This window comes from Pseudomyrmex gracilis, unplaced genomic scaffold (assembly GCF_002006095.1).
Source record: "Pseudomyrmex gracilis isolate BER0280 unplaced genomic scaffold, ASM200609v1 scaffold_64, whole genome shotgun sequence".
In the NCBI taxonomy this organism is placed as follows: Eukaryota; Metazoa; Arthropoda; class Insecta; order Hymenoptera; family Formicidae; genus Pseudomyrmex; species Pseudomyrmex gracilis.
The window spans coordinates 319,445-344,055 of NW_018020648.1; the positions used below are offsets into that span (position 1 = coordinate 319,445).

General features: G+C 39.6%; 1 protein-coding gene across 2 annotated transcripts in view; it reads left to right on the forward strand.

Annotated features, from left to right (window-relative positions):
- LOC109854409 (amyloid beta A4 precursor protein-binding family B member 1-interacting protein-like) overlaps positions 1 to 24,611 on the forward strand; it is a 132,557-nt gene that overhangs the window by 12,830 nt on the left and 95,116 nt on the right. The window contains exon 1 of one of the 2 annotated variants that reach the window (XM_020427469.1): positions 8,034 to 8,085. The exons of the other annotated variant lie outside the window; for it this stretch is intronic. The gene's annotated coding sequence lies outside the window, so the exon portion shown is untranslated. Of the gene's footprint in view, positions 1 to 8,033; positions 8,086 to 24,611 lie in introns of those variants that run through there. 2 annotated transcript variants of the gene reach the window in all.

The window sequence follows — 24,611 nt, forward strand, 5'->3', positions numbered from 1 at the left end:
TATTTCGACTTTATTGTGCATCCGCTTGTTTTTATACACAATAAAAGTTAAACTGATAAAACGCAGTAATGAAATTATTTTAAGTCAATAACAAACAAAACAATTATCTTTTTGAGGCAAATATTTGAAATATTTTATATTTTATTTTATCGTCAACAATTCTTTCAAAATTTAGAACTTTATTTCGCATTTAAAAAAATAAAATTTGTCTTCTGATACGATAAAAAAATGTTAGTTTAATAATCGTGAAGCACGCACATAGACGCTCGCCTCATAATCATTCGTTATCGCCTTCCGGTCGTCATGAGACGTAGGTTCGGTTGTATTTTTGTATCATGGGGAACAAAAAAACAACGCGTTAACACTGATATAATGAGTCACAATCAGAGGAGAGTAGATCGAGAGAGATGCGAGGAAAAGGAAACGCGTTGACCTCTCTCTCTCTCTCTCTCTCTCTTTCTCTCCCTCTTTCTCTCCTCGTTCTCAGAAGAAGGGGAACCATTATCGAGCTTAATTAAAACGATGCTACCGCAAAATCGCGATCGAGCGCGCTTCGCGCTTCGAGTGCCTTCTTCCCTTTCGACCAATTACGTACTACGAGCTCTCGAGACGACGAACATAAGGGCAGAGAGAAGGGTTTTTGTACGCGATCAATATTTTATTCTTTGAGGGACAACTGTGCTTCCGGGTGATTTAACCTTACAAGGATCGTGCTCTTGTAGTTTTGGCGGTTTGTTTTATTCTCTTCATCTCTTCTCTACTCTTGCATCAGTTTTGAGACAAAAAAAGAAAAGAGATTTTAAGAAAAACTGAAAACTGGCTAGTAATTTTCCGTGAGAAGATCTGCCGATGCGTTAATTGCATAGTAATGACTCGTGCGACAATTAATGGATCTAACCGGGATCAGAAAGATGAATGGATCTCTCCGGGAACGCGATCTGGAAGGGCTAAAGTTGCGATGTTTTATCAGTTGGAAAGATCAGTCCGGATGGCTGTGAGATTAACCCCCTAATCTTTTTAGCTGTCATCTCATCCCGTAATTCCCGACAGCTACATTCACAACTAGTATTTCTTTCACGAGGGACAAGATATATTTTATTAAATTTAATACTATTCGAAATTTCTCTAGTAATAATAATAATAGTAATATTTTACCCGTAAAGAACATAGTAAATTGTTTTATAAATGTATTATTGAAATTTTTTCGAACATTTCTTTCTTCAAGTCGGAAAAAGAGGAGTCTAAAATTAATGTGAGATACTTGAGTTTTTTTTATAAGTTGTGTAAAACTGTTTTTTTTGTTAAATAAACAACAGGACATGTTGGCAAATACTTGGAAAAAAGTGTCAGAATTGTTGCACACAAAATATGTTTAATGTATTTTAAATTTAAATTTGTCAAATTTACGGTTTATTTTCCGAATTTCTTCGCCTTCCTTGAAAAAAGAAAAACGGTTCGGGTTAACTCAGAGAAGCTTCTGATCCATGTCATTCGACAATCATTCGTCTGTAGTAGCGGCAGCAAAAGCGATAGGTTTCCTAACGGTCGGAAAAATATTGGCTCACGGTTAGTAGGTGAGCCGCGCGCGATACATCGCCCTCGTTGACTTATCGATTCCCCTTCGTTGCTTGTTAGTCGACGGAGTGTGTTGCAAGAACGGCGGAATGCGGTGTGCAAACATCACGACGCCCTCGAGCGAGCGGTGCAACTGCACCGTCTTGAATAGGCTGCGCTTTTAAGTTCGCGCTTCTCTCTGAGACTCGTTAGCGATAAGTGACAAAATTCGCGCACAATTCGGTCGTTGAACTCGCACGAAATCAAAAGATCTCTGTCAATCGGGTTGAACTTTTTTTTACAGATTATTTTTGTAGCAATTGTTCATCGTTGTCGGAAGCACCGCGAAAAAAAAAATCAAAACACACATTTTCACCAAGAGTAAATAAGAGGCCACCCTCTATTGGCGCAACTTCATAAGTGAAGGCCGTTGTACGTCTACGCTGTATCGCGCAAAGAGCCCACTTTTGCGAAAATACATAGGAGCAAAGCCGCCATCCTCGTGCCGAACTTGCATCTGCATTTCAAAGGACCGAGAGGGGAAGTTGATTCGGACGAGCGATGACTACGTATGCGCGCTACGTGTACACGTGTAACTTGAGACGATTGGTGTTTCTGCTGCATGCTTTAGCACTAGACGGAATATAGTAAGGTTAATATTCGTAAAACGTGCATCTCGACGACGTGTACTTATACAAGCGTGTGTATTTATTCATTCCGACATTGTTTACCCACTCGTTTTCGTTTGGTGAAAGTTTCTCGTCGTGGTTATAGTTATATAGAGTTGAGAAAATATTTCTTCTAATGCATTTTGTGACTCATGCATATTGGATGGGATTATATTTGCTTTTAGACAATCTTCGCGTAACGTGAGATAAAAGAGGATTCTCACACATTATACGCGGCCGAGCAAAAACTTCTGCGCGGTATTTGCGCAAATATTTTCAAATAAATGGCACGCACTTTTTTTGCGGTAAATTTGAACTTGATTATTTATCGAGCTAATTTGCTAATTTGAACGGGGATATTCGACGACGATGAGCGACGGAGGAGAACGAATTGACGTTAATAAGGAAAATACGCGACTCTCGTATCCCTATCTGTCGCACTCGATTAATAAAGTTACCCTTCCCTCGACGAAATATGTGATATTACATATCGCGCACGTTCTCGTGACGTGGATTCGCGTTGGTTGCGAATTTGCAGCAATTTTGAACGAAGGCAATTAAGTTTTTTCGCGCGCAATTTTGACGCGTACATTTTCGACGATATCGCAATTTTTTTTTATTCGAGCTCTGCGCAGCGAAAACGAAAAGCGCGGTGAAATTGATTGAATTAAATGAAACAATTTATTTATTTATTTATTTATTTATTTTTTTCAAACGGACAGAGTTTTGGGCGCCGCTTTTATCAAGTTTTTTTTCTTTTTGATTCGATCATCGCGCGCCGCGCGTATTGTGTCGCGCGTACCACATTGTCAGCTGTGCGTGGGAATTGCCGTGTTGCAGGCGAAATTAATGTTCCACACGCGTAAGCGCGAAACTACGTGAGCTCACACCGGAGAATTCAAATTAAGATTGTGCTCTTTGACGCGAGCTCGGCGACCGAGCCAGACTGTGCATTTGCATTTATAGACTCGGGGAAAGATCACGTTTGCAACACACTAATGGAACAAAATGTCGCGAGACGGAACGATATCGCTTCGAATTAACGTAATTAACGTGACGGATCGTTAATTTGTATTTCGGTTGTAAATTCGTGTGATTTCGCAAAGCGGTGTTTTAATTCGTGCGTTGATTAAAATTGAAGTGCGGTCGCGTCTCGCAAAGTAATTAAATTGCCGAGAGAGAGAGAGAGAGACATACAGAAGAAAGATATTTTACGAAAATGTTTGCACAGTCGAAAATCTCGTTGACTCGATTATTTATCAAGTTGTTTTTGTTTTTATAGAAAGTCTCTTTAGATCGAAGAAAAATAAGAGAATAAAATCAAGTATTTTTCGAGAATATCATATTATAGTTCACCTTTTATGTGAGCTTCTTTATGATGTCGAAAAAAATCGGACTCAGGAACATTAATCAAAATCTCTATATTTATAATGTAATAAAGATAATAAATTCCAACTGGTTTATACGTGGGGTTATTACGTCGAAACATTATACGACTCGGCTGCTTCTCGTTACAGGAATTTATTACTATAGCGTAGGCCAAAACATAAATATTCCTGTAATAGTAAAAACATATTTGTTTTGGCTAAAGCAATAAATTTCTGTTTACAATAAAAGAAATTTTTTATAATATAAATATCGTCTCTTGCAAGTTCTCTTTTTTCTTTTTTTTTTTTTTTAAAGGAAGATAAATTCCAATTCGCGTTCTTTACGGCGACGTCATTTTACAGATTGGAAAGTCTTCGCGTGAAGTGTAAGAGTCCATTCGCACTTGATAAATATACGTTAACTTTCTCCTGGTAATCGTCACCGCAGCGATATCTAACAAGTCGTCCGTATAGATAAGCGATAATTAACGTTGTCTCCGGATTTCTTTGCTAAAGCATATCATCCGCAGAAACGTAATGTCGTGTATCCGGCACGCGACACACGGAGGTTATTAACGTTACTGTTTTTATCGTTCTGACCGTTGGGACGATGCAGGGAGTATTGCAACCGAATATTGAGCGTATTTAAAAAGCAACTATAAAACGTTCGATGCTTCACGCACGGCGGTCGTGAATAAAATTAAGCGTAACGTTAAATTGAAGCGGTGATCAAATATCACAGACGCGACAAACGTGCGTGTGTTTCGCGCATTTGTCAGACGGTCGGCCGTCAGCTGCAAAAATTATGTTTGCTGCGCCGATATGCATTAGGTACCAATCGGACTTTCGACGATGATTTGTTTGTCTGTGTTAAACCGACGATTCTTTCTTAGATTGACTCGTTAGACGCTTTCTCGCGATCGTGCGTTATTCGACACGTGCAAATAATCGGCTTCCAACGAGCGAACGCATAGTGATTCAGTAATCACAGACTTATCTCAAGATAGTTCCCAGTTTCTCGTGTCTATCTTCTCTCCTCGTTCGCGTAATTTGATAAAATTGAAATTCAAATTATTTGATGAATACGCGCGTAGAACTATCACTAGCAAATCGCAGTCAATCGATAATTATATATCGATAATTATTTGTTAACAAAGACAGTAGAAAAATAATTGGAATAACAATAACTGAAATGTCGCAATTTTTTTTCGACTACAAAAGATGACGTAAATATTTTGTTTCTTTCAAAAAACTGATATCGCAGTTAGAAATTTAGTCGAACAAATTGCGGAAAATGTAGCGTTTAAAATCAAGGGGCAACGAAGTGGCATTTTATACGCGAAAATCAGGCATTTCAATGGAGGGAAGATTTTTAATCAGCCATTTTTTAATTACGACTAAACCGATTGACTTCTTTTTAGTCTCGTTTGATTCACATTGAAAAAATAAAAAAAAAGTATTCTTGCATTTTTGTTGTTTGTTTCTGATTTTTCGAGATATACGACGAATAAAGTTTCTAAGTGAAAAATTTACGATTCAAAAACGTCGTACGACCAAATTGTGCGCATGTTTGTATATCTGCTGTCAGATGGCATACATGTACGAGCGCGTTTTAAGACGAAAAAGATAGAAAGGGAGTGTGAGTTGGAGAGAGAAAGAGAGAATCACGAAGCACGGTAGTGGTTCGCATTATTCGCGCCGGCAACACGTCCGATATAACTTTTTATAATAAACTGTGTGAGATTTTGCACACACCAAGATCATTGACCTCACCGCAGTTACGTGAGCGAGGTCGTTGACCTCGGCGCGGTCACGTGACCGAGGTCAGTGATTTTATCGTGGTATATATGAAGTAAAAAATTAAAAATTATAAATACATTAATAAATAGTAAATTAATTAATTAATAGAGTAAATTATTTAATAAATTAATTACAAATTAATTTAATATTACAAAAACTTTTTTTGTTATAAGACTTTGCAAAATTAAATAATACTACAAAATACAAAATGTGTGATATCTTGAAAAACTTACCTTTTGCAAAAAAAGGTAAGATCAGGCGCCAAATTCTTACCTTGTTTTTTTTGAAAAAGTAAGTTTTTCGAGATAGTACACATTTTGTATTTTGTAGTATTATTTTATTTTGTAAAACAAGTTTTATAAAGAAAAAAGTTTTTGTATTAAATCAATGTGTAATTTATTAAGGTTTAAGGTTTTACTTTACAAAAGTAACTAAAGTGTTTATAAAGATAAAAAAAATAAAATAAATTTAAATTTAATAAACTTTTATATATAGTGTAGTAAGTTTTAATTTTTTATAAAATTCGACTTGCCAAACAGCCGGAAGCTTACGCGCGAAAATTCTCAGAAGCTTAATCTCGCGTTGCGAGCATATATATTTCGAGCACGGGAAAGTCAACTGATATCGTACAGTGCAAGCAATCGCGGAGGTGACAGACGGATCACAGCAGCCGACAATGTGCACATAGCGGCAGCAATTGCCTTATACCCGCTCTCGCGTTTGTTTGCTTTCTTTGCGTTCGCGCAGCGACTGCTGCGGCTAACCGAGACGATCGCACTTAATAATTCAGTTCTGATTATTATGAGCACTGCCGCACACGCACACGCGCCGGTAAACAGCAGCCCTCGATATGCTTATCTCAATAAGCACGCGGGAAATTAAGTACGCGCGTGTCGTCTAACGGGCATGGTACACGATCCCAGAATTTCTAGAAAGCGCACTGTGACATTTCCAATACAAAATAATGAGGTCAAGAAAGCATTTAGTGAGATAGCGATCGTTTGTAGGAAATGGAAAATTGAATGGACGATCGAACGATCAGAAAGAGAAATTGTGTATCTAGATACTGTACTATATCTACTATATTTAGATTATTTGTGCTTGTAGTATTAATTTCTGATTTCTCGAACTGTCTTTTTGACACCCTAAAAGTGAACCGTAAGTCTGACGCATTTTATTTCAAAATATTAAAAATTTTGCAAAACTTCTGGCATCTCTTTTCAAGCGTCCGCTTGTATGTTCTGTTGTTTATTTAACGAAAATACAATTTTACATGTTTCTATATTTTTGAAGAGTTTTTAATGATGGTGGACAAAAAAAATCGAAAGATTCAGAATTAAGGTTAAATAATTAATAATTAAAGAAATATAATAAATATGTGTGTGTGCGTGTGCGCGCCTATAATTTGTGAATTTTGAAAGAAGATTCGTTGTTCTCATTAAAGTAAATACAGATGTGAGCATAATATTTAATATCTCCGTGATCATACACAGCAATCGATTTTTTCTGCATATTGCACACACACACACACACAAACATATTGTGTATGTATATGTTACATACACATCGTAAAGAAGAGATTTACAATTGGCGATGTACATACTGTCCCACGATAATAAGCGCTTCGTTATCGGCTGAATTGGAGCCGTGACGACGATTCGCTTCGTCGTTACTTGCTCCCGCTCCAGCTTCGTCTCTGGTGTAAAGGTCAATAGCGTGGTGTTACATACTCGTCACGCCGCTGGCGGTTAGATATCTATTGATTTTGAGATTTTTGATCGATAGAAAGAGGAATAAGAAAAAACAAAAGGAGGAAAAGAGACAAGAAAAGGAGAAGAAAGTTAGTTGCGACGATCTTTTTGTTACTGATCTTTCCGGACTAAAACTAAAATAACGCGGAAATTAATTATAAACTGTAACGCTTATAAGTTTCGTATTCGGTTTTAATCAGCGAGAGAAATCTTGAGCGTCTGTGGTCGCGTAATTACATTCTATTATTTTTATTATATACTTTTATTTATTTATTTTTTATTTATAGTCTATTTTTATATGTAAATTATTACTAAAACCTCGATCGAATCACGATGTTCTAGCGCCTTTGACATGTTAGTTGTGTATTGAAGTTTATTTCAGTTCGAAACACAAGGGTTTTAGTTTCCGAATATAGACCCGCGGGATGTAGCAGAACTATTACCTAGTGGTTGAAGAGGAGAAAAAAAATGCGGAAACACGTACATCCATCTCCGCGGGGATCAGTTTTTCGAGTACGTGCTTATCCTTTTCCGGATGCGAAATTGGTTGCATGCCATTCCGCACGGAAAGTAGCTCGTCATTTCGCCGAGCATCCACTTCGGAGACCGCAATTTTTTTCGACGCGTAAGAAATTCAAAATCCACTAGACAATGTTTTTTTTTACGCATTACGTGATGAAGAATATTTTTTTTTAAGAGAAATAAAGTTTTTCTCGATCGCGCGTGCGTGTGTACATAAATTCGGGTCGTTCGCGTGTTAATTTACGAAAGTATAAATCGAACGCTCCTGTGTGTTTTCAAAATTAGAAATCTTGGCTTTCTGCCAGTTTTGGCGCAGCAGTCACGCGCACGAGTCATTCCGGTCTTATTTTTGACAGGATGTGGAAGGCGTAGGCTCGAGTCGACGCTCTGGCGGAACGATTGCGCGGCGCCTACGTGAATCAGGTGCGCATTTTTTCGAGTATTTTATTTCAACTCTTAAGGTGAGACAATCCGCGTGCAGACTTAAAATCCTTGAATTTTATTATTATTTTTGTAATCAATATTGACCGGAGAGAGAAAGACACCGATATAATATCAAAACATTTTCTATTTTTTCGAGATTTGCTCGTAGAGATTGTTTCACCTTATTTTGTTTTTCTTACAAACGAGTCTTTGGATTATTATTTACGATAATTCGGAATGGAAACAAATATTCCTTCGTGCAATTTTAGTTTACATTTAGTAGTTTACATCGAACCGTAAACTCACTAAGAGTCGACGTATATATATATATATATATATATACCGGTTTTGATTCGCGCTCGTGTCGAGTTTATCGTCCGTTCGCGCACGATGTTCACGTCTGATAAACTTCGCCCGACCGCTTTCTGTGTCTACTGAAGCTTATCTCGCGCACTTGCAACTGCAGTTGCTGCACCGACTGAGTTTCGCCGTATGTAGGTAGTAGAGTTGCGCCGATTTCCTGTTTAGGATCGCGTTCTCGCGATAATATGCCGCGTGTATCGCTCGCGTTTTATTTCTTAAGCGGGATATCTTAGTCTGACATCATCGACCAGACGGTTGCGACGAGTTTGATTGCCTTCGATGACACATTTGACACGTACGAGGAATAAATGTGTTCGCGCGACGTTTCGCTGATCTCTTAAGCAACCCGTAAATATCGACGCTTGTGTGTTTTGTTACTTTTGTAACAGAAACCGAGCGAGAAAGAGATTGATCGAGCAATTTCACAAATGTAGGAAGCGTTTTAATTCCTTCTTTGTAAGAAATTTGGCAAAATTTAGTTTAATCTCTAATTTTGCATTCAAAGCTTGTTTTTTAATTAACAAAAAACAACAGTCGAGCAACAGGATTAATATTTTTTTGTCTTGAAAAAAAAAGATATTAATTTTAAAGATATCGAAAGTTGATTACTGGTGTAAAAATTACTTTGTATGAATTTACAATCGTCGCTCGAAGGTCCGGTCGCAAAAAACTTTTCGCTCCCGTCGATTGAAATGACCGCGCGAATGTGAACAGACCGATCGGATCGTCGATTTACAACAATGAATAATGCATATCGGATATGTATTAATTATACCGTTTGATCCGACGAGATTAATGAAGCAAATTAGGCGGAAAATCTGCTCCACGAGCACAGTGGAATTAATGAGCGCGCGTAACCTCGGATAGTGGAATTTGCAAGTCCCAATCTCGATCGAGCTTTCGCATTTCCGATAGCGCAGCCGTTGGCGAGATAAAAGTTTCGGTGAAAATAACGAATTGTCAAAATAATATGCATTATAAGCGTTTTACAAGCGCAACACTTCTGTTGAACGCGCAATTGCTTGAAATCGATCGATCTGTCATTCGAACGCACGATGGTGAAAAAAAAAACGAGGAATGAAACCGTGAAAAATTAAGTTGGGTGAAATTAAGAAACCAATTCGAACCAGGTGTAAACATTTTTTATCAATTGAAACAAGCTTCAGATATGCAAAATTAAAAATTAATAAATTGAATAGAAAAACCGTTGAAATGTGGCAATGAAAAATTTAGAAGTTGAAAAAACATACTCAGTTAATGTCTGAGAGGTTTCGATCATTTATTCTATTCATCTTCAGCCAATCTACGTAAACACATGCTTAAGAATAAATGATCAAAACGTTCCTAACATCAACTGAGTGTGTTTTTTCAACTCCTACTGTCATTAACCGCGTTCAACGATGGACTTTGGTTTCTAGGTCTATTTCAATTATTATTAAAAATTCTTGTTCTTCTTAAATATTAAACAGATATCTTTACTCTTCGATATCTTCGTCAGTATCTTATAGGACTAAAAAGCTAAACAAAAAAAAACACACAAATATATCAAGTTAAAACGTCGAAAAGATTAGTTTCTTGAGAGACAAACGTAATTAAATCGACCGCGGTTGATTTGAATTGACTGGCAACGAGAAAAATTCGCAGTTTTATTCCGCGTGGCTCAACGAGAGTGGATTCGCAATCGGGCGGGTTATTTGTCGCGTTGGCGGAAGCTCGCTCGGCGATCATCGTGTGTATCGCTCGCGTGCGATCGATCTCGTCGCTAATCTCGACTACGTTCGCGCGCGATGCACTCGTGGCGCGGTGCGGCTGGCGATCCTGCGTGGGAATCCGATTACGGCGTTTACATCGCGTGCGCGATCGATGCACTTAGAGTGCAGTTACGTGCATAACGGTCTCTCTCTCCTCCATTTTGCGCTTTCCCTCTCTCTTTTATGTAATACGCGCCTATTCATCCCTCTCTCTTTCGGGCTGGCTGTCTCCTCCTCGTTCTCTTCTGTCTTTCCGTTCCGATCGCCGCAGGTTGTTCGCGAGAGTTCGTTCTGCGCTATTGCGAACCCGTCCGTGCGTAAATGCTCGCGTTAGGTGAAGATCGACGATTTTCCCTCGCGCGATCTACCTTTTACGCGACCCTGAAACTCTTTTATATATCTGTGTCTTCGTCGGCTTGCAACAATAACCTACATCACATTGCGACAAAAAAATCTTTTTTCTGCTTGAAATGATGTTAGCGCGCAATTTGTGCGTAATTTACTTCTGTACTTTTGTACAGTATCTTTTTGTGTAGTATTTTTTAAATCACTTTTTTAAAAAACTAGCACAACACGGGCACGCGCACGCTATTATTATTTTTATTTTAACGTGTTGTCAGTGTACACGTTAACTACAGTCACGTGATTATATTTGAGTCACGTGTTTTTAAAAACGTGACTAAAATATAGTCGCGTGTTGATTTTTCTCTCCTCCCTGTCACGTGATAATTTTCTTCTCTTTCTTTTTTCTATTGTTTGAGTATGATTTTTATGCATTATTTCTGACACCTTTTATACATGTATTTTTTTTTTATGGTTTGTAAGACCGTCATGCTTTGTTCTGTTTCTCTGTGTGCTGGCGAGTCCTGTAATATTGCTCCATGAAAATCTCTTCACTTCTCAATCGCATGAATTTCGGGGGTATAAGAGGCATTATCGTATCTCTTGATTCGTACGACATGAATCGAGAAACACATACAAAGAAACGTCCAATCAGCGTCGAGATAAAAGTGGCAACAATCAATATCGAGAATATTGATAGTGATTATTTACACACGCTTTTTCTGATTGGTTAAAAGTAAATTAAAAATAAATAGTTACTAAAACTATTTTCCTCGTTAAATATTGACAGACATTCAAAAGAAGATGTCAGTATTTTTGCACTTTTTTCAAATTTCAGAATTAAATAAAATCGTCAGACGCGTACAGTCTTCTTTCTTTAGGGGTTTTTTTTTTTCGAAAAAAGACAAGATTCAACATTATTTTATTCTCGCATAAAAAAACGGAAGTCACAGACTTTTCCGCGAGAGAAACTGTGGCTGTGGATAATCTTCACGAGGATACGCGCTCGGTGTGTCTCGGGACTCGTGAAAGGCGCAATGTCGGCTAAATAAGGTCAGGAATGCGCGTCCCAAAACATTCGCATTGGGATGCTGAAAGAACGAGCGGCAGAATTTTCGCGAAAAAAAACCCTAGGGAGAGAAAAAGCGTATTTTTTTTTTTATATACGGACGGTGTTTCATAGCCTTACAAATGTAACTTGCGCGATAGAGGAAGAAGCGCGTTTTATATCAAACTAAAAGACTTTTTCATACGAACTTAATTCGCGCGCGCATTGGTTATTACAACATTGAGCATGTCGGAGAACTCTTCATCTTTCATGCAAATCAGATCTCGGTTCGCTGAATCGCGTTAGATAAAACGCACGGTAGACTCGAGAACTCGCGCGTTCTCTCGAGTGTAGATCGAATGGCGATTCCATTATCCGGAGAAGAGAGAGAGAGAGAGAATGTGTGTGTGTGTGTGTGTGTGTGTGTATAAATGCGGCTCTCTGCGCGCGAAGTGGAATTGATACGCTTCGATAATCGCAGGTACATTGAGAGCGCCCGGCGCCATGGTGCATCGTGCACATAGTACAACGTACGCGAGCGCATGAAAACACGACCCTAGGGTAATCTCGTCGACTGCGCCGCGCGGCATCATTTCCGCGACGCGTATATCAACACCGGGGCCGGATTTCACTTATGTGTGTATATCAAAGCGCGTAAGCCGCGAGACACACCCGCACGTGTGTGTCGTTGATCATAATTGTGCAAATTGTCGTCTAAAGATTGCGATGTTTTTTTACAAATATACAAGTTGTGACAGACGTTTTCTTTAAATATTCGATTGTACAAGAGAAATAACACGTGGGACGATTGATAAGTGTCGGAAAAAACGACGCACAGAGCGGCGGTAACATCCTGCTGTTGTCGCTGACAAGCATTTCATCCTTTCCCAGGAAGGACAAATGTCAAACGCCGGCTCGTTACCGCGCGTGGTGTGACAGCGTGTCGCCACGACCAGCCATTTACGACATCGATGACTTCAATTTCTTTCTAGCGAGCCATTTTTTTTTTTTCGGAAATAGATAGAAATCGCACGGGACCGTATCCGTGCGCAAAGTATTTGGCCACTTGCAACAGTTGACGTGCTGCAAAATCATTGAAAGAACATGTGATTTGTCGTACGCGTCGTTTCGGATACTTATCAATCGCGTGTGCGTTTGCGGATCTGTTGTTGTCACGTCAAACAGACAATCGAAAGAAAAAAAGTTCTCGCACGGCGCGACGCGTATATCGATTACTCTCTTCCAGTGTTCCGCGGGAAAACCTCAAACGAGCTATACACGTATCCTCGGATTAGAAAGTTCCTGATCTCAAAAGGTTTTCATATCCTGAATCGGGGTGAGGAAAGGTCAGTGGTCTTGGCCGAGGAGTTTTCTACCGCGGCTATGACTTTGTGGCTGTGTTCAGAGCCGCCTCGTCACGCAACACGGGCATTCGTGCAAACGCACCGCATGCGGCGAACGGGAGACCGAGAGACACAGAAGAGAAGAGAGAGAAAGAGAGAGAAATGGGATGGTATCGCGAACGATAGTGGAAACGAGAAAGAAAGAGAGAGAGAGAGAGAGGAGGCGTTCAGGACTACAAACGCCGACTTTACGGACGGACGCTGATGCAGAGCCTAATAGAAATATCGATTTGAGGGTCAACGCACCTCGCACCGATACCTCTGTATACTTCGTGTACAATTCTTCTCGAAGAATACATCGTCGAGACCTCCTAAGCGTGTCGCGCGCGATAAGGACTGAAGAAGCGAGTCTTTCCTTTCTTTTTCTTCTTTTCAGAATTTTCGAGTCTCGACTACATATTTTACACATTACATCCTCTCTTTTACTTTCGTGCATTATCAGCACCGACTCGAAGCAACCGACATAACCATTTCGTAATCTTTTTATTTTTTTACAGTCGCGCAAAAACCTTACGAAAATTTTGCAAAGTCTGTGATAAAGAAATCGCAGAACGATGAATTTATTTTCGGTGAAAAATGAATGTTCTAGTGATTGAACGAGCACTAACCGGATATTTATTTAAAAAATAATGATAACAAAATGATAAAAAAAATGATACTTACATAAATAGTTAGAAATTAATAATTAAAAATATGTATTAAAATGAATATTATATTCAAAAAATCTGAATATGAAAAATATGAATATGTAATATACTAATTAAAAATATATTTTAAAAATACTCTTTTTTAAAACATTGAGAATTATTGAAATTAACACGCTAGAACTACTGACGTTGAATATACGTCCAGTTTTACCACATCCGTCAATTTAAAGAATATTTGAAAAAAAAAAAAAAACAATAAATGTGCTTTTATGTTTAGTTTATTTAAAATAAAAGTTTATAATCAACAAAATCAACACTTAACTCAAATCACTCATCTTCAGTTAAAACAAGAAAAACATTTTAACGGATTAGCGTTACATATCTATGATAATTATATTTTTTTATGAATGTCCATTAGTACATGTCTGGTCACTGGGATATTGACGGTTTTTTTCGTCGATCTTCGCTCCAAGACAGTTATCAGTAAAAAAAGAAAATGATTAAAGATAGAGTCGCGTATGGAAGGCTCTCTTTCTCCGTTAAGATTCATCTCTCGTGTTTGTGTATCAGAAGTCGATGCTATCTCTCGTCGAAAGCAGGCGGTCTTGCGTAGGATCCCGGACCGGATATACGACTCTCGTCAAGTCGCGGTAACGCGATCGAAATTCTATATTTAGATGCGGCAAAGCACACACACACACACTTGGCGCACATCGCAGACGGTAGTCCGCGTATGGCGCAGCTATTCCTGTATTCCACGATATTCTTCGCCCGCGCTTCGCCCATTCGATTTCTTCTTCGTTTTTCGTCTGCCGAGCGCGCGCCCGCGCGTTTACCGCCTGGGGAAATTCTTTGAGGGATGCGCGAATGCAAAATCGCGTTTGCTCTGCGCGACATTGGGACCGCGCGCGCGCTTTGAAATATTTCCTTTATCTCGGCATGGACTTCGCACCGCAATTAAATTCGCAGCCGCAACGAGAGTTGACGTCGTCTTTCTCGCGATATTTAATTTCCAAGGATTATTCAAACTCATTCACATTCGCTGTAGATGTTTCTCTTATAAAATTAAAATAAATTTTTTCTAAAAATCGATTTGAACTACTCGTGAGAAATATTGTCTCGGTGTGAGTTTTGCGAAATTAAATATAGTAATTTCTCGTCTGAAACTTCTCGTGAATAGACGTTGAAAACGTCAATGTTTCGACAGTCACTATGAATATTCGTTAGAGAACCCGCGCAGCAACAAAGTAACCATAGACGTGTACTTTCTTCGTTTCTCCTAGAAATTAATCGCTGACCAGAACGATCCTCTGACTCGAACAAAGACTCATTCACGATTGGCGGCGCGTTTTAACGTCGTTGTATCTCGATTGTATTCGTATATAAGGTTACCCGCGCGCACGGTACGCGTCCCGACAATCACTCATTCACGATCTACCGAGTATAATGTGTATATGCACATGTACATGTGAATGTAATATATATTCGTATGTTTATATTTCGTCTACGCGCGATTTCTTACGACCATCTCCGGTGATTGCGGGAGATATTTGCCGTTTTTCGGTTCCGTGAATGTACGTGAATCGTTGAAAATTAAATGCAAAGCTAAATAACTCGCGCCATTTCGTCTCTGAAAGATTTACGGAATACGTTGGGATTAGGGTGGCTCTTCTTTTCGACTTTTGAATTTTTTTCGCGGAACCCTCTAGAATATGGTTTCAATTGCTAAAAACATAATCTCTGTAAAAACATTTTTTAAATAATAAGTTTTTGAATGTTTAAGAGCGCTTAGGAACTCCTTTTCTTTTTATCCGATCGGGCTGAACTGTTTTACAGATTATTTTGCTGCAGAAAAAAATTTGAAAAAAAATTTTTCGCACAGGGATCAATTTTAGACGAGATAGATCGTCTAAAAAATAAATGAAGTAAAAAGAAAAAATATATAAATCAGTGCGATTGTTTCATCGCCGTTGCGTAACTGATCCATTTATAGAATCTCGCGTGCTCTTCTCGGTAAAAATCTTGATGATTTGTTTTTCGCGGAAACGTGTGTGTCGTATTCCAAAATCGAGTATTAGGCACGAAATTGAAAAGTCGCCAATGTTGTGACTTTTCCAGGAAACGTCCAGTGGGCGCCTGACTAAATTATTTTTTGGGTGAATCATGAAGAGAGTGATCTATTTTTCAATCTCTGACGAGTGTCGAATACGAGCGCCGGAACAATGTTCCTTATTTTTGATGTCTGACTGTGTAAGTTGTATATACGTAGAAATACTATAGTAGGAGGGATGTAAATTAAAAAAAAAATTTATTGCCTTTTGCAATAGACGGTTTATACATTTTTTTTCGTAATTATGACAAAATAATTTTATATTTTTTAATCTTTATTCAGAACTTGTGGATCTTTTTGTCCTCTCGAAACTCTCTTCGAAAATCACTAAAAATAATTTACATAAACTCGCTTTTTTTGTTAAATAAACAACAAAATAAATAGACACTTGACATAAGATATCAGAAGTTTTGCAAACTTGTTTTAATATTTTAAAGTCGAAATACGTAATCCAAAATTTTTTTACCTTTATGACGTTCAAAGATAACAGTGTGAGATTAGAGTTAGAAATATGAAAGCGTGATACAAAGTAGAATTTTATATAATTGTCAAGTTATACGAGCGTCAGCGGATATACAGGAAAGGCGAGCATACGCAGTCGATATCCGAAACCGGATATCGTGTGCGTCGCATTTTGCGAGCGTGCACTTGCGGTGCAGCACGAGCGTAAACATGACGCGCCGCTATTCGACGTCACCGACTGGCGAACCGGAACGCGCGATGTGGAACAGTCTCGGCATTCATGCCGATTCCGATGAGCCAGATACCCGCTGACTTATTAACACAGGGAAAATATGAATGAGTCGCGTCTTTCGTACACTTGCATATGTTTAAAAAAAAGCAGCTCCCCTGTATCGGCTATTGCTGTGCGCGTCAAAAAAGGGTGACGATGAGTTTCGCGCCGAAGACTTTCGACGCTGCGAACTTTTCAATGTTTAAACGCGATAAAGTTGAAGCAAAAATTTTGCACAAAATTGCGAAAAATATCGGACTGGTTATTAAAAAAAAGAAATATAACAGTTTTTAATTTTAATCTGCTAAAATTAGTTAACAAATTAAGATAAATTAGTGTTTCTCGTTTATTTTTTATAAAATAAAACAGCAGTTAATTTCTTTCGTTAAAAACGCATCAACTCACAACGCAGATCCATCAAACTTGTCACAAAATTGTAAAAATCCTAAATTAATTTTGTTTGTCGCGCTTACACGAAGGATCTTGAACGCGTTAAAAAAAATTCGAGGTCAAGTTTTCGCGGACGGGGACGACATTTATTCTGCACTTCCGTGAATCAGTATATTCCTCGTCCTTTTATTTCTTGTAATTTCTCCTTTCACTTTGTTGCTATCCTGCTCTCTCTCCTCTCTCTCTCTCTCTCTCTCTCTCTCTCGTAGCGGGGTGGGTTCTTTCTCTCTCGAGATCGTCCTCCGTCCGAGAAGAAGAATCGCGAGAGCGCGTAACCCGGCGTTCGAGGCGCTGAAAAAGGAAGACAGTGCAAAACAAGTCGGCAACGAACGAACAAATATGGAGTGCATCGAGACAAGACGGGAGAGCAAAAACAAAAGAAAAACCGAGAGACGTAAAATGATCAAAATAGCAAACGCATAAAATTCGCATAAAATTAGCTTATATTTATTAGCCAATGTTTGTACTGTGACGTGCACTTCGCCTTAGGATCTTTTAGCGGAGGTGCCGCACAACTTCGGCACGTTTATTCAGTCCAAAAACCAAATTTTTACTTACCTAATTCGAAGGTTTAGGGCGCCAGGCGTGCTTTACACGCCGAACTCAGAAATCTCAATTTAAAAGACGAATCTCGACAAGAACGTAAACGTGACGGCAAGGTCACTCGGCAGCTCGGTTTTATTCAAATAACGAAGAGGCGTGGACTCAGGAGGCAGTGTTTATTAAATAAAGGCAGAGAAACTTGCTCTCATTTAATAATAATAAAAAAATATAAATTTACTGACAATATTTCATTGGAAGGTCCGGATATCGGCAGCACTAACAAAAGAAAGAAACAGAGAAAAAAGAGAGGTGCGGAAGAGAACCAACACCACACTTACGCTTGCCAGCGACTCTCCACAAACCGATAATCATTCTACTCTTCCTTTTGAATCATTGTCTTAGCCGGTCCTTCTCGGATGTTGTCCGGCACACAGAGTCTTCTTCTTCTTTGCTATTTTAGCTCTTGCCCCAATATGAGAGGAGCATATGCCAGCCTTCGATTGGTAGAGTATAATTTTGTCTTTAGACTATGCTGAAGTGTATTTAGTTATATTTTTGTCCACAAGGAGGGGATGTGCGGTATACCACTACCACGTGATACACGGCCTTCTTTCACAGTGGACATGCCCATATCTGTGTCGGGCTCGTGTTCAAGATGTTGCGACTATGATCGCCTTGTGGGAGGGTAATTAAATTTGGGATTACACCCGAATTAATATTTGAAGACCCGATTTAGTTCGCCAATCAATCGATAAACTCGGAAAGGGATCGGTTCGGAAAAAATCCTAAGGTGGTGAGCGGATTCGAACTCGGGACCTCGCAAGTTCGCGGTCCCTGCACTCAGGCCGCGAGACCACCGGGCCGGTCTCCGGCACACGGTCTTACAACCCGGCATCACGACATGCGTGAGAAACGGTGAACTCGCGGGGGTGACGGTACGCGCAACAATGATTTCAGCTTCTACGGCGATTGCTCTTCTCGCTGTGCGCTGTTCTTCGCGCTGTTTAACGAGCCAATCATATTCTTCCCTTTGCGGCGCTATGATTGACAGCGGCCACGTGTATCGGCAACGCATCGACGCGGGCTCTTCTCTGGCCGTATCGGCCCGTTCTGCGGAATTTCCTTCGTAGATGAGCTTACTCGGGCTCATCTCCCTGCATCACGGGGTTGATAACTTCACAGGGAGCCCCGCTCCAGTTTTTGCGGAGTCGGAGGGCTAGCGTCTCCCGTTTTCTGGACCGTCGTCGACATTATCGCCAAGCGCCCCGTGCCTATGAGGCCCCTACGCCTCTGTATCGCTGTCTGTCTCTATCTACTCTCTTTCTCGCTCTTCTCCTGCCGGTCACGTACAGTGTGTGTGTTGCTCTCTTCACGCTGAAAAATAAGTTACAAAATAGCCGCCGAGCGGCATATTACAATACGCGAAAATACAAACGCAAATCCAAAGTAAGCGCATTCGCCTGCGCTACGCAATCTAACGAGCTGCTCTCCCTCAAATAGTGAGGAAACGTGAGCTCGCCGCCTCCTGTGCCGGCCGGAAATGCATCCTTGCGACGGACACAAAAAGTGTCACGTCACAGTACAAACAAAAAAATCTCACCGATATTCTATTGTTAAAAGTCTGACGTTGCAACTGTTTCATTTGCAATTCCGGGATCGCGTGTTAATATAAAAATAATAAGAAATAAAAAAATGAGAAAGTCGTACAGTTAAATAAATTGTATAATATAAATTCCAATAGAGCACAAAATACATGATCAATTTATAGGTAAATCAAATATAAAAAAAAAAAAAAACGCAATTATTTGTTAATTCGCGTTGAGGTATGCGTCTCTTCTTGCGGATGAGACACGCAACAACCCGGACGGGATTAATATCTGTTTCCGGGCGCGTGTCTCGCGTGCCGAGACAATCGCTTCGCTCCGTGCAAGTTGTCTTTAATCGTTCTGCCGACGTGATGGTAGTTCTTCGAAGGTGGTACGAAACCGAAGGGGTATATTATTTAGCATCGCCATAGGCAACGACGATACTTATTGAGCGACACCGTCGCTCCAAAGTACAACCCACATTATTCTGTTCCATAAATTTCAAAAAATGTTCTAGCACCGATGAGAAGAGTTGTAAATAATCCAACATAGCATTTACATTTCGCACAGCTGCTATTTCAACTCGTCGATTGCACTCCGTCAATTTTTTATTTCGAAACTACGCAAAATTTTGACGGGTTATATCATACTGATACCAATGATACTACGGGTTCCGATAATACTGATTAAAAGTGTAGCGAATAGCGCAGAATATTTTAGAAGATGATTTTATTGCTACGAAAAGCATGATTTACGCAGGTTTGAAATTTTAACGCGCTAATTCCGAAATCTGTGTGTGATGTTTTTGTTCGGCATCTTTCAAACTCTGCAAAAATCATTAAAAATAAATTATGTAAAACTGTATTTTTTTCGTCAAATATAAACAAAAGGATACTAGTAGGACAACAAAAGGACACTCGGAAAAGTTTCTGGAATATTTGCAAAATATTTTTCTTAATATAAAATTAAGTAAAATGCGTCAGAATCAAAGTTTAATCTTAGGGTGCTTCCAAAAAAAAACGACTTCGAGTTAAACGAGTCAAATTTTAACGAATAAATCTAACGAAATTCTACTTGTAATCTCGTTGCCAAAATACTCGAGGACACGTAGCATTCAATCAATGATGTTCGGGAAAGAAAGCGCGGTATTGACGTTGTATTGACATTGTTGTTTGATTTCGAAATTGTAGTTTTGCAAATTTATGTATTCGCGCGCGCGAGGAATCTCTTTCTAGGGAGAAGTTTCGAATGAATAAGAAGGATTCCGCAGAGCGCTCACGTGAGTCATCGGGCACCCTTCGAGCACATTTCCTCGGAAGGAGATTCATCGTTCCGGCTTTTCCCGACCCTCGTTCTTCCTTGTCCGCAGAATTTCTTTTGCGGATCTCAAAAAGCTCGTATTCCATAAGACGGATCTGAACGCGTCGCGTACGCTGGAAGTAGAGAAGGTGAGGATCGATCGAATCGGGGCGTTGCACGGAGAGAACCCTGCGTGAAAGAGAAGATAAGACGTTGAGAAAAGACGTTGCATCTTTCCCGCAAGAGACTTCCGCCATATTACCGGAAAGAAAAACCGCCGAGGCGCTTGTAACTTCATTTCTTATTTCTTCACCGTCCGGGGTTTAGCGTGCAAAAATTTATCAGCAGACAGCAATTATAGCAAAGCTGTAACGTGAGATAACGTAATTACATACAGCAGTATATTTTTCAAAAACTCTCAATATTGTAATTGAAGTAAGTTGAAAAAAAAACAAAAATTGTATACTCAAAAAAATATTAGCACACTTGCGTTTTACATAAGAAATACACAATTTTCTTGAAATTTTTAATACGTAAATAAGTTTTTATAATTTTGCACTCTGTAATAAATTATCTCGCGCGATATGCATTTAAGCATTCATAAATTTCTTCGATGAATGCCAAATTTCCAACTCCATTATAAGACATACAACCCTAAACCATTATGGGCATTATTATTAAATGTAAGTGTGCCAGTACTTTTTGGAACCACTCATGCTATATTTGCATCTCGTATATGATCAATGCCCGTATACACCCCTATCTAATTTTAAAATAATCGCACGAAAAGCGAGAGATTTCAGGTTCGACACCTGGCTGATGGAGATGTTTTTTTTTTTTGTAATATTTTAAAATTAGATAGGGGGATATACGGGCATTTATCATATACGAGATGCAAATATAGCATTCTATATGAACTTCCGAATTGAAATTTCAATTTTCGAAAAGTGCCGGACGGGAAAATTCAAAGAGATCTTCAGAATTAAAATGAATTTTCACAAGTTTATATCTCGTCCAAAATAAGTGTACGAAGAAACACTATCTTTCTCACGGTTTCTTCTTATCGTATGTTTTGGAGATTATTACCATGTTGCTCCACTTCCGCGGTATCAGCTGGGATATCTTCTAACTTGATCAATACTGATACGTTTCCGTGTCGCGCCGGCATTGCTGTACACACACACACACACACGCACACACACAATGCTATCATGTGTGTATATATTGATTCGACGACGATGTTTCCTCTTGTTGCTTCGCTCGCGTAATCCTCCAAAGCCGTTTCTTTCGAGATATTCGTTTCTCGATATCTCGAGCACACACTCTCGTTTCGCGAAGACAGGGATCTTCGCCAATTCGTTTGCACCTGGTCAAAAGTCAGCTATCGCCAACTCGGCGACAAATACCCTCGGTGTCGAATCGAGTTTGTTTGCAACCGGAAGTTACACACGACTGACAAAACGCGTTACAACAAGATATCACGGTGTCGTGTCTCGAGGGCGACTCCTCTCTCGCTGTGGTTATCTTTTAACTCGAATCGACCTACTGTAGCGATGGGGCTGTTATCTGCGACACTGAACGGTCGGTTGTTAGCTATCGATTTGTAACTTTTCCACGTGGTTACGGAGTTGGCGGAGAGAGAAAGAGAGGCGAAAGTGCTTCAGCTGTTTTATTAAAGTCTGAAGCGAAACCTTCCGCTATACTATACCGCTGGCGCGATCGATTGTCTTCTGGTTGCATAAAGGATAAACCGTCGTATGGCGTCTCGTTATATCGATGTAGGAACCCGTTTCTTCGGCTGAAAGACGAGCCGTCTAGCTGCAACATCGGTTACGTCGTCGCTGCTGGAGAAACGGGAGAGCTTTGTCTGCTCGTTGCATTATTAATCGGGCAATCGATATCTCGGTCTATGTTTCATGCACGCGCGCGCTGAGAGACCGCGCCGCCGTGTCACATTGTTTTTTCTCTCTCTCTCTCTCTCTCCGTCGACACGCGCGTTGTTTCTCTTGACTCTTTCTTCTGCTTAATATTTTCCGGTTTGGTTAGAGCCTGAAAATATATTGTAAATTAACTCTATGATCTTTACCCTCACACACACACAAAACTATTCGTACGCACATATTTATCATGTATTTATATATTTTGTGTATATTCTAATTATTTTACAAAACATTTTATCTTTTACAAGTTTATATCAAGGGAAGTGTGTGTTGCGTCAATAATTAAATAAAAGAGTAAATCTCAGACCAATTATTAGAAGAATTTTGCAAATTTCCGGTAAAATCCAACATGACACGCTATACACGTAACAGGTAATGTATTCAGAGATGTGTGTGTTACAGACAGTCAATTGAGCATTAAAAAACAAAAAATCGTGTCTTATTTTTTCTTAGTATTTTTTGTGTAACACAAAACTTGATCGAGGAAGTATCGAGCGAGTACATACATTTCTCGAAGGCGCGCGTTCCGACTGCAAGAAAGTTACATCGAGCTGACGCGTCACACACGCGTTTTCCATCCTTGCCGTGCGTGTTCCATTCTGTCCTGCGTGCAATCTCCGCGCACTCGCGTTCCACCGGCGAAACACACCGCCGATGTGTTTCGCGGTAAAACCTTGCAAGGACACCGTCCAGTGCACCGTAAACTCGTTCCTCTCTTGCGTCCTCTCCCCTCCTTCTGCAATTAGCGGCGCAACATTTTACGCTCCCTCGGTGGAATGCAAGTATATTCGCCCCAGCGACGACGATTGCGCCGCACCTGCGCACTTCGGCGCGCCGTGTTTATGCAAAATCCACCCAGAGAGATAATGCACACACCATTCGATTCGTGCACGCGGGTGTGTCGTGAGAAGTGAACTCTCTCGGATCGCTGATATTTCCCCATGTGTGTTTTATGCACGGAAAGCCTGTTTTGAACATAGCAAAATGATGAAAGAATTCAATTAAAAAAACATTTTTTTAATTAATTGCGCGAATGTTTTCTTTTTTATGTGCATATGGCGAACACGACAAACGTGGCAACAATTAACGTCGAGATATTCAAGAGAACTTCAATATATTCGAGTATCGACTGTGCATGCCTTTTTAAAAGAGAGAAAACAATGGAATAAAAAGTGAAAAAAAATGAAAAGTTTTTTGCTTTTATATTCCAAGGTTTTATTCGCGCGTTCGTTTTTTTGCAACGAACTTTTTTCAGTCTCAGATTTCTTACTATTACCGTTCTGTCGGGAAACGGTTTTACGAGGCATTTTGCTGTAATTAATATTGGTTAATTATATACAGAGACGATTGGCTAATCTTGGAAGTATGTCGCCGGGAAGTTGATTTCTTGCAGCAAATCGAAGGTCCTTCGCGGTGAGAGATAGCGGAGGAAACGATTGCCGCGTTGTTGCCGCGTGACTGTATCGAAATAATTACCGATTGCATTTAGCAAGAACAAATGTCTATAACGAGAATCGAATTAATAAAATCGATACGGTAAAATCGAGTTTGCTGAAACCGTCTCTCGGAAGAGATCCGGTCTTCTGTGTGCGCATGTCGTAATCAGGATCGCGTTGCTTTGTTAGAACGACGGCCAAAACGGGGGAGAACACACGGCGCGGCCAATTAATTTCTCTCTTCGAGACACAATCCGACATTAAATTAATTCTCATTATTGCGCGCACTGGCGTACTTGACCGCGATGCGCGAGCGCGACAAATTTATCTAATGCCTCATTAGCAGTGTTTGTAATTACAGCTTTAGTGCTTGACATTTTAATGTTGCCGGTTTTTTAATCTCAAAACGCTTTTACCTTAACCCGTTTCACGCGCACGCACACGCCGGTCGCCCTTCACGGGAAAGTCCTACGTCTGTTAATTACACAAAAACGCATTTAATTTTGCTAATTGCTAAGATTAAAAATATTGTTTATTTACGCGGACAAACGTGTAACTTTTACACGCAAAAGTGAAAATGACAAATAATTTTGAGATTATATTTGTTTGACCATAAAATATTCAATTACATATATAGCAATTATTTGTTGATTTCATATAATCTTCAATTCCTGTTATAAAACGTCTGTGTTAATATCGAACTTGAATATCTCAAATGCATATATCGTTTGCATTGTTGCTCCTCTTTTCCGCGGCGCTAACTAGTTTTCGGCTATTTGTGTCGCAACTGTGAAGCAGTTTGGAATTATGTGAAATTATATTTGTTACGGTTAGCGCGACTGGAAAAAAAAAAAAAAAAAAAAAAAAAAAAAAAA